Genomic DNA, 9,894 nt, shown 5'->3' with positions numbered 1-9,894 from the left:
GCTGACAGGTTAAAAAGTGTTCTACTCAGTTGTTCTACTCAAGTTTGTTTTGGCTTGGGCTTTTAACCTCTGATACTATATGATCTTCAGGAATAATTTCAGTCCTAATATTTTAGCTAATCTGAAATTATTTTAATTACATCTCTTCCATGGCTGCAGAACAGATAGTGGGCTATTTTGGTGCTCCTTTCTAGATTTACTGCTATCAAAGCAGAAGTCAACATTGAGAGGCATTTTTTCAGTCCATCAAGCTCTCCATGTCTGCATCCATGTTTCTGTGAAATTGTGACTCAAAGCTTTAGAAGCAGAAGATCTGAAGCAGAGTTAGGCATTCTTATTCTGGACAGGTGGAGTCACATGGTATTTCATTAGCATACCTAAGAATCCTTATGCAGAAGTCCTGAGTGTCTCTGCTCTGTTGTAAAGACAAGGAGTAAAAAGAACCACTTAAGTACAGAGCAGAGAAGTGACACTGTACTTGGCTTTTGCCAAGACTTCTGATACTTCCTGTGTTTATTCCTAATGTGAACTTCCCACTGTTTAATTAAACATGGCTGCTCATAGCATCCTATTTTCTTTAGCAAATTCCAATCACAGCAGTTATTCTCAGACTTGACAGACTGGCAGCTGGAGGTATGAACCAGGCATAGCAGGGAAAAATTTAGGTGTTCAAGGACTTCTAGATCTCTCTTATCTTTTCACTTGCTTCTCTTCTCTTTTTTTCCCTCTTTTTTTCTTCTGTGTTTCTAAACTGAATTTTGTCCCGTTATTCTCCTAGAGTAGAATTGTGGCGTTTAAGTTTTCCCTCCTCTCCTGTGAGTAAAAAGTGGGTTACGATATGCCCAGTGATTGGAACTTTTGTTAAGTCTCTGTGGTCACTTGGAGAAGAATAATGTGACAAATAACAATGGATTAGTCATATCATCAGTATAATCAGTCATATAATCTTGCTTGGTTTCACTCCTTGATTGGAAAGCTAATTAAGTATTAAAGGGTTGTGTACCTTTGTAATTTCTGTTTCATTTAATTCAGAAAGCGCAGTAGGGAATCTCTGCTTTTCAGAAAGATTTAACAACAGCATACGGGCAAAGGAGACTGCACTGCAGCATGCAAATAGTGACTGTGGTCTTACCACTGCAGAATCCTGTTTGAATTGAATAAATCCAGTTTATTGGGCTGAGTATACACAGATTATCTGACTAATTTATGTACAGTAATGCTAATGTTGTTTTTGGAGACCTGTCCCTATGCGTATGTGCTTTAAAGATGGGACTATCTTAGGGCATTCTTGTGTGGTTTGCCAGTTATTTTTTATTTTGTCCATTCATCTTTGAAGTTAGAGTTGCAGATAACTTTCCTGTTTGTTTTGAGATTCCCAGATTTCTAAAAGCTGTAGAATATTTTAAGTCAAAGCATGGAATCCTATATAAAAAATGGACTTCAGTCATAATGCATCTTTTGCTGCTTAGCACCAATGAATTGTTAGCCCACAGAAAGTCAATAGGAAATTACCTGACTGTTAATAAGCTTATTAGCATCATGTAACTTAAAGCAGAATTAGGTTTGTATTTCAAGAAGTTCATTTGTAGAAGACAATTGAAATAACAGGCGTGGTGTTTTTTTTGTTTCACCTTATGGAGAGAGATTAAAAAGGATTACTTTTGTCCTTACAGTGAGTTTCCTGAAGGCCAGTAATTTAAATTCAAAAATGTCAAACATTTTTGTGATGAATTAGAAACTTTTCCTAGATTGTTCCAATGAAGGAACAATCTTCCCTTCTCTATAGGGCAGTTCACATTATCCAGATTTTTTTAACCATTATTGTGGAGATACACATGGCCAAAATTCATCAGCTGTGTATTTTTCCTCCCTTTCTGTTCTTAATAGGAAGTTGGGGCTCTCAAACTTTCTTATGTTGATTTGATGTTGTTTTTGTAAGTGGAACAAACTTCCTTAATCAGTAAACCAGAAAAATGGATGGAACCTGCTTTCCTGAACTATTTCCAGAGATAGTGGAAAGCACTCAGTGGAGGCTTTTGTTAATTTAAGCTGTTGAGTTGGCAGCCTTGGCCACTCTCTTCCCCACTAGGATGGGGAATAGAAGCTTTTCCATTCCTGCTGTAACTACACATTCTATCACTGATGAATGAATGGGTGAGATGCAAGGATAAAGGAAGTAGCTGAATTACTATACTTATTTAATCTTCTTTTAACTATTGAGATTTCAATTAGACAAAATTGTAACTGCAGTCTTGGCATTCATAGGAATTAAATGTCACAAGTGAATCAAATTCTGTATAATGACTTTCCTACAAGGATTCTAATTCTGCTGGTTTGACTTGGTCAGAAGCTGCTGTATAGAAGACCTCATAAGAACTCTGGGATCAACGGTTGGTATTTGCCTCAGTTCAGTAATTGTTTTCTTTTATGCTACTTTTTAGAGTGCTCTGACAAGGAAGGAATGAACAGCTTATCTTATCAAGATTTATAGTCAATAGCTTCTGTAGTCTTGTGAAGAAGACATCTGCTGTGCAAATAGCAAGGTTAAAGTGATTGCACATGAAGTAAATACAAACTTCAGCTAGTATTTCATCCTGAAAACCAGTCTGAACAATACTTAGATAACTTCATGTAATGAAAGCCCTTTCATAATCTTGACCCATATACAATTTTGTCAAATCCAAGGTCAGATAGAATTTAAAAAATAAGCTTTATTTGAACTTCTGTAACCATGATTTCACAATTGTAAGCATGCTCTTTAATAAAAAAAAGCACTAGTATTGTGTTGTGAGTTAAAAAAAAATTCTTATATAAGTCTCAGAGTTTGATCACTTGTAATAGAAAAGAAAGTATTATCTATTTGTTTAGGAAATATCTTCTAAACCATTGCAGCAGCAGACAAAAGGAGTTCATTTCAAATTGATTAATGTGCTATAAGTGCCTGGAATTGCTTGGTCTAGTCACTTTGTTGCTTTCTCATCTCTCTGAAAAATCAAATGAAGCATCTGAAGATACCTGATTGATGCAGTCAGCTTTGTACTGATATTACAGTGCATTTCAGGAAATGTTCAAAGTGGGGTAATAATTTTCAATCTATTTTCAAGCATGTTGCAGTAAAGTTTTTCTATCAGATTATACAAAGTCCATTTCCCAAAGAACTGTGGATTTTTGTGTTGTGCATTTGTGGGCAGGTGCTTTTATGTATGGACCTTTATAAATATGTATAAGAAAATGATGTGTTGGTGATATTGCCTACTGTTGTAGTGTGCCGAGGTGCATTTTTTTTCTCCATAACCATACTGCCTCTTTTGCTTTTATACAAGCTTTAATTATTTTATTTTCTCAGAAGCCATGTGTAACTTGGTTTCATTTCATAAGGTATGTATAAATTTTCCAAATCTTGCTGCAGAAGGTTTCAGGACCAAATCCGGTAATTCATTGGTAAGAATGTTGAAGTACAGGAAACTGTAACAAAGAAGATTATTTTCCTCCTAAATAGAGAATTTGGACAAGATAGTATTACTAATTCCTATATTTGTTTTTCTCAGCTTGCAAGGAAAGCATGAATTACCTTGAATTATAAATTCTTCAAAGTCTTAGATGTGGATGTGCTGTGGCCAGAAGTTCATGCACCTGAGCTTCCTTAAGCTGTATAAAATCTTATTGTTGATTTGGTTTCTTTATGAAAGCATTTAGTGAAATAAAAGCATAGCCTTTACTATCCATAAGCTGTACATGCAAACTCTGCAGGAGATCTTGAGCTGCAGTAAAGGTGGAAATACAGAAAAACTTTAAAATTCCCTCAGGAACCCCCTCTAGTTCATAGCAGAATGGCTGGCTGCTCGCCATGCTGGCAGTGGCTGCTGGCCAGCACCAGTACTCTGTGACCCCTTCTGACACAGCTCGTAGGAGCTGGAGGATGAGTTAGTGCTGCTTCTAGAACCATCAATGAATCAAATTTTAAATGTGGATTCTCATGCACAGTGGTGTGAGAAAGTCCATTGCTCTGAGAAGAAACCAGGAAAGAGAAAAATTCTCTTAAATTTAGATTTTTTGTAGCTGAATAAAATATTTCTTTTTCTTCTGATCAACTCCAAAACCAACATTGTTGGTGTCTTATAACAGCATGATGAAAGAAATATCTGATTTTATTAGCATATCTTGTATGTGTACTCTGAAAGTTGCTCGATACATAGTTTTCAGTGTTGTTCTTTCTTGGTCTAAAATACAATGGAATATCCTGGTTCAGGATAAAAAATAGCAGAATACATTTAAGCCTGTACTTAACTTCCATTGACTGTAATGAGGTTGAAAAAATGCTTGTAAATTCTAATATGAGTAAGTATTCTCACGTAGAAATACTTAGGAAAGATTATTTCAAGATATTAATCCTCAAAAATGGAATGCTGACACTCTTAAAAATTTATTGAACACATTTTGTAAAAAGTATTCTGCTGTCTTTTGAGAGCAAAGCAATTGTGTCTTAAAAATCTGAAAGTGGATCACAAATATGATGAAATTAGTCTCAAGATCGTTGATATAAACCTTAAATAGGGTCTCCTAATGATAATGATTTACCAAAATTATTTCTTTTAAGTAGCTGAAGCAGTAACACAAGAGAATATTCTTTTGCAGTATAAATTGTATTCAATTCAGTCTCTATTTGCTTGCTTATTGCTGCAGTGAAGGAGGCAAAACAGTTGCATAATCAAGTCTTTATTGTATTGGTGTAATTTGCATGTTTTCTTTATTGTTTCAGAACCATCACAAATTATTATGAAACACTTATTTTCATGCTGGATGGATGATTGGAACTGCTGAGTGAATTTTTCCATATTTTGGAGGTTGTGTGATAAGGAAATACCAAAGGCACTCTGGTTTGTCTGTTATACAGTAATTTTCCTCCTTTTTTAGCCTTTAGCATATGCAGCCTGATTCTTTTTTGCTGAGGTGATTTTGTGCCACAGAAGTTATCAATAGCACTGTATCCTGAACACCTTCCTTCCTACCACATTGCTTGTACAAAATTGGACTTGTGTGAACAGGGCCATTGTTTTCAACTTGACTACATTTACAGGGATGTGCTCTCTGTAAATTTGGCCTAGTGAGACCAACTGCAATGTAAATGGAAAATTCTTTTCTTGAATTTACTGCAAGTCTGAACTAGGCTTACTGTGGTACTATTTAGGCTGCCCCATGCTGTTTGAAAATCTACTCTTCAAAAAGAAAGGCATAATCAATAAAAAGGGTTGTTTGTTGGTTTTGCGTGGGTTTTTTTTGTAGGTATTTTTGTTTGTTTGGGTGTTTTTGTTTACCTTTGTTTTGGTTTTTTTTTGGGGTTTTTTTTCTGTTTCGATTTGGGAAAATGTCAATCGTTTGCTTAATAAAATTGTTACTGACAAGAGCAGCTCTCTCTTAGTCTGATACTGTTCTGAGGCTTGATTATCAAAGGCTGTTCCACTGCCCTGTGCTAATCCCAGATCAGTTTGTGTCCCTGTGTGTTTTGTAGTCCAGTGCCCCACAACTCCTTCATCTCAAGTACACCACTCCTGTTCTTTGTGTGTGGCTAAATATTTTAAGCAAAGTTCCAAAATATCATAGTTTCAAAAAAAATCTGCCTCCAGTTTTAGGGTATTTTCTTATGGATTGTAACAAAAAGCAGTAATTTTCAGTGTTCAGGTGTTTGCAGTTTTTCATTCAGTCTGAATTCAATAATTTATAGAATACTACACTTTAGCTAAGGCATTTTTTTATGTAACAGTGTATGGCACTGTTTGTCTTCCACTTCTCTGAATATATTTATTTTTCTAGGTTAAGGGCAACCCATTCCATATAAAACTGTCTTTTTTTTTTTTAATTAGGCCTAGAGATATTTTGCATGACATCGTAGCACTTCTTCCCCATTCTATTTTTGTTTTGCAAAGTGACATGCTGGGTCTGTGCTTGTATTTTGTAGTGTTTGCCTTTGGTCGGCACTGTGTCAACGCAAAGCTTTAAAAACAATAAAATACTGACTTTGGGGGAACAGAAAGGCTGAAGGATTGACTGTATATTTAATTTTAAAATGATAACAATAGTCTCCTATATAGTTTATATATCAGCACTGAGCCAACTTCTCCCAGAAAGTACATCTTCCAGACCTCCTGACTACATGAAACACTTTACTCAAGAAAGCAATTTGCCTGCAGAATCAGTGAGCTTTGCCACTTCTTTGTCCTTCTGGAAATGTCCTGTGCTTCTGGCCCTTTAATTTAATGTGAGGCATTCCTGCACTCAGGCAGGAGAGACAGCTTATGGCAGAGACAAATCAGTATTACAAGGAACATGTAATGAGCCATACAGCCTGCAGAATTCTGGACAGCATAAAGGGGAGACACTTAAAGACAGCTTTCTCAAAGTCATCTCATTAGCCTGGGAACCAGGGCTGAGATAAGAGAATTCTTAATCAGAGACTGGAACTTGCTTCTTATGTTTATTAGAAGCTTGTTTTTCTAAAGGTTGTACAGTGTGTTTTCAAGGGGTCTGCTAGCTAAGTTGTAGTAACCTGACCTGTCTTGAGTTTCTATCATTACTACTTGCAGACTGTAAACTAAATCCCAAAGGGTAGTTCCATAAAACAGTAACTAGGAATATCTGAAAGTAACCCAAATTTATAAATAAGTTTGGATTCCTTGCATTAGTAATCCTCTGAAATCAAATTGTTTTCACACAGGTAGTGCAACCAGAACTGGGCAGGGAATCCCATTTTCCCCAAAAACTTTTCTCCCATGACTATTTTAACATTAAATACAAAGTTGATGGAGGTTTAAGCCTCAGCTCCTGAGTAACAATTATACTTTTCCCTTCAAAAGTATGTTTTGGAACTAGTAATTGAGATCACAATATAAGGATTGGAAGTATAATTTTGTGAGATTCCTTAATAAATTGGAAAAAGCTTTTGTTCTGGAAAGAGGAAGTGTGTAGGTATGCAGGGGTGGGAGGGAGAGGGAAGCGTGCATAATAGTTCCCACTGTGGTACAAACTATGCAGGAACAGAGCTATCAGCAAAGTGGAAAATAGGAATCAGCTTTGCTTCTAAGGAAAACAACTCCCAGGAGGAAGCAAAAGTCCATATGTAATACCATAACTGCTGATGTGCTGTTACTTCCCACAGCACAATGAAAGTTCAGCTTGTTTTGTTTCTTAAAGAGGCACCCATGAAATTATGGAAATTCTCATATATAGAGTTTAGCACAGGGCATCTACACATAATGAGTCACCAGCTGCAAAGTGTATTTTCTTCTGTTATTCATCTGCAGAGGGGGAGATAACAGCAAAAGAAATCTCATGCAATATGGCCTGAAGGGTTATTATAGCATTTTCCTGACCAGACCTCCTGCCCCAACACAGTCGTCTATGCCTATGACATGCCAGTGAATCGTCAGTGCAGAAGAGGTGACAGTTTCTGAAGGAAAATTTTAGCCTTACTTCAGTGTCTCGCTACCCTTATTGAACCCATGGTTATAGATCTATATTTATCTTATTTGTTGGTTCAAAGCTTTGAAATCTGTCCCTTATTTAAGCCAGTAAAAAGGTGCTGATGTTCATGTCTTAACTACATTGAAGAGGCAGGAATAAATGTTCTCTTGCAGAGCCTGGTGGGTGGATATGTGATGAAACTTCCTTTGACTTCTGTCCACCAAAGAAAAGTGGAGGTGCTGATGTCCTGGAGCCATATGTGACACGTGGGCAGGGAAGCTAAGCTTTAATTGATATGAAGCTTTTGCCCCCATAAATACCCCAAATACAGTATTTCAAAGTAGTTGCATTGGTAAGTATTTAAGGTTGTAGTTATACTGCTGCTGTCACTTGTAGGAAGTAGGAAAGCTGGGGTGACATGAAGTGTGATCTCTGCTTTGTGCCAGTAGGAGTTTTGTGAACGTGAACTTGCACTGGCAAAATTGTTGCTGTAATCTGTTCTGTGCATTATGGCTTGTCTGTGTTGGTATAATGCACATCCCTGTAACAGCCACAGTAGGAGAGCGTTGGGGTATCCCTGCATTGGAGTGCCTATAGAGCCAGCAAATGGCAGGCACGATTCTGGGTGAGACACTAATTCTTATTTACTCATGTTGCTACAGCTTCACAGTGGAGTCTGAGGCCCTTGCTTTCAGAGTAAGGGAGAAATTTAAAATCCTGGCATATCAGGGTTTTGTACTTACAGCTCTCATCAGGAGGCTGCTGTCACGGCTGCTGGGAGCAGGTTGATGTCTGAAGTGCGGCCATGGAAAATATGAACGTTAGTTGAACGCCCCCTAGCTGAAATAATTTTCAGAACATCGCTAAGACAAAGGTTTCCTGGGGATTTCAATATACATCTGGGGGGAATTCCACATTCAAGCTTCCTTATGTTTTGGTTTCAGCTCAGCCAAGCAGTTACTCTAAGGATGGATACATTTTAGTTCATGTACTGATAATTTTAGAAATGTATCTTGCATTTAAAAAAGCAATTTTAATTTTTTATTCCTGTTAATTAAGTTAGTACAAATTTGGATATATGAGGCTGTGCTTGCAAAACTCATCTGAAAGCAAGATTGGCATAGATGTGTTCCTACTTTAGAGCCAAATTAAGCAATCCTACAAATATAAGTGTCATAGAGCTCTGTGCTTTCTCTGGTGTCACAGATTGCAGATACTTCTCAAAGCAAGAGAACTCTGCTTTTTCTTTTAGTAAATTGACTGAACTTTGAGTAAGCCAATAGCTTTGGTTTCATCTTCATTGAAGTGGACATTTTAATCTAGAGAAACAAAAGAAGGGAAACCTCCTTCTGTGTAATTAAGACTTTGACTTTATTATATTATATACACAGGATGGCATTGATTGTACCTCTTCTTTGATCAGATTGCTCAGCAAAGATCCATCCACAGGAATTTCTCAGAGTCTGCCAACACTGTATACATTCAGGAGAAGTTTTGATGTATCCAGTTAATGAATGATTTCTATTGCCCATAGTCTCTCTTTCTCTCCCTCTCTCTCTCCCCATAGGTCTCATTTTTAGTGTCATGTTAGAGGGAAATACATGGCCAGTTTAAAAACCCCAAAGCTACACAAAATTAAATATATCAGGTGATTTTGGACAGGCTCTGCTGTGAGAGTTTCTTTAACCATTAAAAAATTGTCACTTGGCTAGGAAGTGGGTGATAGGCTTGTTAAAATGGTCATACAGCCCTTCCTTTGCAATGCTGACATCACTGCTTACACACAGAACAGAGCTTTTGAGGATGAAGTAGTATTGTAACAGTAGATTAGTGTGGTAGTTGCAAAAATCAAGCTATTGAGGATTAGAGACTTCCTCTCCTGACATTATCTAATGAGCTTTTGTTGCCTTACTGTTTTCTGTGCATGTAAGAGTGCATGAAAAGGTGGACTGTCATCACAACTGTCTATGCATCATTCTTCCTCAAGCAGAGTATACAGAACTGAGCAGGAGTAATTGATAATAGACTACAGCAAATGCTGTCTTCAAATTTACAACAAATATAACAAAAGTATATTTAGTATGTCTCAACTGATAATCAACAGCAATTGTGAGAAAAAAACTGTCAGAGGTTCAGTACTCCCATCCCCTCCAATTAGTGCTGAGCACAACCTGGTCTACCTTGTATTTCAAAAAGCAAAAAGTGAGCTTTTAAGCAACTTGTAAAACAACTTCATCTTGGCAATCTGCAGAATGTATAAAAGCAGCAGAACGACACAACCCCTGCTTTTTCTTTGTGGATCACTGTTATGTTGAGAGATCTCTTTTCTCATGGCTACAACTGCAGCAGGCAAGTTCAAAAGCTGTCTTTTAAGGCCCCTGGTATTTTTTTTGCATCATTGGGGAAACCAAGCCTGGAATACATATGATAGAGTAC

The sequence above is a fragment of the Passer montanus genome, unplaced genomic scaffold, assembly GCF_014805655.1.
Source record: "Passer montanus isolate IOZ18808 unplaced genomic scaffold, ASM1480565v1 scaffold60, whole genome shotgun sequence".
In the NCBI taxonomy this organism is placed as follows: Eukaryota; Metazoa; Chordata; class Aves; order Passeriformes; family Passeridae; genus Passer; species Passer montanus.
The sequence above is the reverse complement of the archived record's forward strand: the minus strand, read 5'-3'. Positions refer to the sequence as shown.